We start from the raw sequence: 6,000 nt of genomic DNA, 5'->3' as shown, positions 1-6,000 counted from the left end.
ATGCAATTAAAATATGTATTTATTAATTTTTCTACCCCTTTTATGGTTTATCCAGTAATTTACCATGAAGCAGGAGGGGTCTACAAAGTTAAAATGTCACTATATTATATGATTCATCAAGATTGGGAGGAAAAAAAAAACAAATAGCAAAACCAGACAAGCAGGATGGCAGCCAGTTTGAAAATGATAATACAGGATCATATTTTAAACAACTAGGAATAATTCAGAATGTTTGCAAACAAAATCAAAGGGATATTGTATTACTATATCATACATATTTGAAAACGATAGGTTGCGGATGCAACCCCGGTTCCCTGAAAGAGAAAATAACCATCAAGGTATGGGATATTGCCGTCAGGCAGTAGCGATTGGCTGAGCTTTTATAGCAAAGCTGCCGATAGGCCTCTGCGCGAGCTGCCACGTAAGCCCGCCCCCTTGGGAGCTTACTATACGCAGCGCGCAGAGACTCACTTCCTCTTTTGCTCTTCAGGCCGTGAAGGCTTCTGAAGCGACCACGCGGCTTGATGGTTATTTTCTCTTTCAGGGAACCGGGGTTGCATCCGCAACCTATCGTTCCCTTTCAAGTCGAAAATAACCATCAAGGTATGGGAACAGTGTACCCAAGCCGTCGCGAGGGAGGATTCTCGGCAGTAGGACAGACTTACGTCATAACGCAACTGCGTAGGCAGAACATCTAGGCATATGCGGAGCTGCGCCTCAGCGTCTATGCTCGTAATGACACCTGTCTTAAAGGTGGAACAGTCAACACCATGCTATCAACCACTCTATACGTCCGCATCCTGAGGCGTCGTAGAGTGTAAAACAGATGCTCCAAACAGTGGAGCAGAGGAATCCAGTACATTTAACCTGTAAAACCTCATGAAAGTATGCGGCGTAGCCCAACTGGCTGCCGCGCAAATATCAGACACCGGCACCCCTCGAAAGAGGGCCCAGGATGTCGCCATACCCCTGGTAGAATGCGCCTTCAACTGCCCTGGTGGTGGAAGGCCTGCAGATTCATACGCTAATTTAATAGCATCCACTATCCAGTGGGAAAGGCGCTGTTTAGACAGCGGCTGACCCAAAGATCTAGAACCATGGCATATGAACAACTGTTCTGTCTGCCTCACAGTCTTTGTACGGTCCATATAACACCTCAATGCCCTCACGGGGCAGAGCATGTGTAACCGCTCTTCCTCTGGGGAAGAAAAAGGAGGAGGATGGAACGCCATCAACTCGACTGACTGGTTCATGTGGAACGGGGATATAACCTTTGGTAAAAAGGCCGGATTAGGGCGCATGGAGACCTTAGAACCGTCTCCTGCAAAACGAGTACAAGAAGGATGCACTGAAAGTGCATGTAACTCGCTCACGCGTTTTGCTGATACCACAGCCAGCAAAAAAGCTGTCTTAATAGATATGAGCTTCATATCCACGCTGTGGAGAGGCTCAAACGGTGCCTTGGTAAGGGCTTCTAGCACCACATCAAGGCTCCACGACGGTAAACTGGTCGTTCTTGGAGGCCGCAAGCGTCTTGTGCCTTTCAGAAACTGAGATGCCAAAAAATGGCAACCAGGTGATAACCCGTCAATGCGTACATGACAAACCGAAATGGCGGCTAAATACACTTTAAGTGTAGAAGGAGATTTCCCTTCATCCAGCAGTTTCTGCAGAAACTGCAATATTACTGCCATAGGACAGGAGACTGGGTCGTGGCTCTCAGCCAGACACCAACTCTGAAACAGCTGCCACTTATACGCATACTGCGACCTAGTAGAGGGCGCTCTCGCACTCTGGATGGTCGATATAACTGCAGTCGAAAGCCCTAAGGCTGACAGGCGCTCCCGCTCAGGGGCCAAGCCCACAACTGCATGAGTTTGGGGTTCGGATGCCAAAGCTGTCCTTGAGCTTGGGACAACAAGTCCGCTCGCAAAGGGAGTTCCCTCGGGCGACCGTGCAGTAACTGCACTAGACTCGGGAACCATATTCTCCGAGGCCACCGAGGAGCGATCAGAATCACTGTCGCTCGCTCTACCCTGACCTTCTCCAAGAAGGCGGGGAGCATCGGAATCGGTGGAAAGGCATACAGGAGCCCTGGCGGCCATTCGTGAGCCAGTGCATCCACCCCCAGGGGGCTGTCGAGGTCCTTCACCGAGAACCATAGGGGACAGTGCGTGGTCTCTCGCGAAGCGAAGAGATTGACCTGCGCTGTGCCGAACCATTCCCAGATGCGCTCCACCACTTGAGGGTGGAGACGCCATTCGCCCGCAAGAGGACCTCCTCTGGACAGGAGATCCGCTGCGTAATTGACTCTGCCCGGCAGATGAACTGCACGCAGAGAGGCTAAACGCGGTTGAGCCCAGAGCAACAGCCGCGTTACCATCTGGTGAAGACTGGGGGACCGCAATCCGCCCTGGCGATTGATATACGCCACTACTGTGGTGTTGTCTGACCGCACTAACACGTGCTTGTCTAGAAGCACTGGCAAGAAGTGCCGGAGGGCGAGGTCCACCGCTCTGAGCTCCAGAGCGTTGATGTGGGCTGACCTCCAGGGTCCTGACCACACTCCACGGGTCCCTGTCCCGTTCCAGACTGCTCCCCAACCGTGGTTGGAAGCGTCGGTCGTGATGACCTGCCTTCTGAAAATGGGACCCAAGCGTACGCCTTGGCGGAGGTTTGACGGAACTCTCCACCAGCGTAGCGCTTCCCAGCAGGCTTGGGATACCCTTAGCCTGCGGTGTTTGTCTCTCCGCGGATGCAACACGAAGGCATTGAACCAGGCCTGCAGAGGTCTCTGGTGTAGTAAGCCCAAAGGAAGGGCTTGTGAGGCGGCAGCCATCAACCCCAGCATGCGCTGACACAGCTCCATGCTGACTGTTTGTCTCAACCTGAATAGGGAAAGACACCGCTCTATTGAGGCAACTCTTTGTGTCGACAGGGTCGCTTCCATGGACACTGAGTCCAGATGCAGACCCAAGAATTCGGTCTGTTGGCTCGGCACTAGGCGGCTCTTTTCTGAATTGATCTTCAGACCTAGCCGCCGAAGATGGTCTGTAACCATCACTGTGTGCTGTGCCACCTGCTCCTTCGACTGCGCGCAGACGAGCCAGTCGTCCAGATAATTCAGCAGTCGGACACCTTGAGCCCGCAAGGGAGCTAGAATGGCATCCATACATTTCGAAAAGGTTCGAGGAGCTAGTGACAGGCCGAATGGAAGGACACAAAACTCGTATACCCTGCTCTGGAATGCGAAACGCAGATACTTCCTGTGACCCGGGCAGATGGGAACGTGAAAGTACGCATCTGTCAGGTCCACGGTGGTGAACCAGTCGCCGTGTCGGACTGACTGGATGATGTGCCTGTGCGTAAGCATCCTGAACGATAACACCCGCAGGTATTTGTTCAGTACTCGCAGATCTAAAATAGGACGGAGCCCGCCGTCCTTCTTGGGCACCAGGAAGTATTTGGAATAGAACCCCTGGTCGATCAGAGCAGGGTCTACTTGTTGAATGGCACGCTTGCTGAGCAATGCTTGTATTTCCACATTCAGAGCTGAGGACTGAACCGAGTCCTTCACTGCAGTTACGACCACCCCCCGAAAGGGGGGAGGTTTTAACTGGAACTGAAGGGTGTACCCGGTGGATATAGTTTTGTGCACCCAGATGTCGTTGGTGCATTGTTGCCAGAACTGGAGCTGGGAGACAGTGTAGGGGAGGGTTAACAGCTGCCTGGCGTTCTCAGGGCTGTTTGGGCTGGGCTCGTTCGCGAGGGGCCTGGCCAGAGCCCCGAGGGCGTGGCTTGGCACCACCTCTAGGGCGCCACCCTCCGCGCTGCGGTCTTGAAAAAGGAGGTTGACCGCGCGCTGCTGTGCTTGAGGGAGAGGTCTTAGTACCCCCTGGCCGTGGCTGGTGCTGTGGTGGTGCCCTGCGCCACTGATGTTCCTGAGGCCGCTTCGGCTGGAGCGACGGTTTTGGCCACATTTTCGCCATCTGCTGTGACGCCTCCCGCGCCTTGGCGGAGCGTTGCAGCATCTCCTCCACCGCTGGACCAAATGTGTGTCCCGGTGTAATTGGGGCATCCAGCAACGGGGCCTTATCAGGTTCCTGCACTCTCGCCTGCGAGAGCCAGAGCTGCCTTCTGGCCACCACCAGAGACGCGATGCTCCTGCCCTGAGCCCGCGCGTTGAGCTGGGCCAGCTTCACCAGCAGTTGACTGACGGTCCCCAACTCGCTTCTGAGGGCCGCCGAAGGGCACTCAGGCAGGTCTTTGATTAATGCCGCTTGGTAGACCGTCAGCAAGCTGGCCACATTAGAGAGCTTGACCGCCTCTGTGGCCGCAGCGTACCCCTTCTTGAGGTGTACCTCAGTGGTCCTGCACTGCTTATTGGGGCATGCAGGATCTTTCGTCAGCCCCGATAATGTTGGCGTCTTCACCAACGCGGCGAACGCAGCGTCCACAGGTGGGAAGGACGCCAACCCAGCCTCACTTGCCCCTTGCATGTTAAAGGCCGAGGCCTTGCGAGAAGTCGCCGGGGCAGAGGCCGGAGCCCCCCAGGTGGACTGTACCTCCTTAATAAAGTCTGGGAATGCCGGAAGCATCCTGGATTGACTGGACTGGGCTGAAGGCGACTCAAACAAGGAGCGCCGAGGCGGCTCCGCCATCGGCCACTCGACGCCCAAGTGGCGGGTTGCTCTGTCCACCACAGACCACGTAGGGTCATTGGTGTCCAGCACGTGGAGCTCGTCCTCAGAGTGCTGGGAGGCTACCTCAGCCTCTGTACTGTCCCCCTCTAGGATGTCAGATGCGTCTCTAGACAGCGCATCGATATCCCACTCCCCTTGAGACTGCACTGGAGGAGCGACGACCGGTGCAGGTTGTGGAGGGGCCACTGGCTGACTAGCAATGGGCCCAGTCGGTTGTCCTGGGACTGGAGGCACCACATTTGCTAAGGACATGAGGATGGACTGCTGCCCCATCATAACCTCCATGAATTGAGACATTTTGGAGGTTAGCTCTGCCACCCCCGACCTGTCTCTGTATCGCCTGTCCCGACGAGGGGAACGAGAGCGTGCTCTCCGTTGAGGCGATCTGGAGTGCGACCTAGACTCCCGACGGGGGCGTACCCTACGAGGGGAGGGGCTGCGCTCCCGAGCGCGTCTGGTGGGGGACCTCTGACCAGCCGTTAGCTGGGAGGACGGGCTCCTGGAGAGCTGCAGCCGCCCTGGCGGCGTCGCCGTAGATGACGGCGGGGCAGAAATGGTGTGGGACGATCCAGTGGAAGGAGAGCGCCCACCCACTGCTTTCTTCGCCCTTTGGCGGAGGGTGCGTGTCTGGAAACCAGCACAAAGATGGCAAAAAGCCCTATCCGCCAACGCGGATGCGGCGTGCTCTGGCCCCAGACACGCCACACAGTCCTCATGGGGATCGCTCGCTGGCAATTTTGCCTGGCAGGTGACGCAACGGTGGAACCCGGACATGGTTGCCGAAGCGTGGACGTGCCCTGATCATAAAGGCGTCGATGCGCCAAGCGTCGAGCGCCGAAGCGTCGAGCGTTGAGGTGCGTGCACCGAGCGTCAAGGCGTCGAAGCGCCGAGCGTCGAGGTGCGTGCACCGAGTGAGTGCCGAAGTGCGTGCACCGAGTGTCGAGGTGCGTGCACCGAGCGTCAAGGCGTCGAAGCGCCGAGCGTCGAGGTGCGTGCACCGAGCGTCGAGGTGCGTGCACCGAGCGTCGAGCGTCGAGGTGCGTGCACCGAGCGTCGAAGCGCCGAGCGTCGAGGTGCGTGCACCGAGCGTCAAGGCGTCGATGCGCCGAGCGTCGAGCGCCGAAGCGTCGAGCGTCGAGGTGCGTGCACCGAGCGTCGAGCGTCGAGGTGCGTGCACCGAGCGTCGAGCGTCGAGTTGGCTTCTTTAATAATCCTTCTAAAGAGCCCAAACATTGCCACTGACCTTGTTGGACCTACTCTGTGCATTGAGCCTAGAACCTGTCAGAACAATATTCAC

Source organism: Acipenser ruthenus, chromosome 15 (assembly GCF_902713425.1).
Source record: "Acipenser ruthenus chromosome 15, fAciRut3.2 maternal haplotype, whole genome shotgun sequence".
NCBI classification, from domain to species: Eukaryota; Metazoa; Chordata; class Actinopteri; order Acipenseriformes; family Acipenseridae; genus Acipenser; species Acipenser ruthenus.
This window is presented reverse-complemented; position numbering follows the sequence as displayed.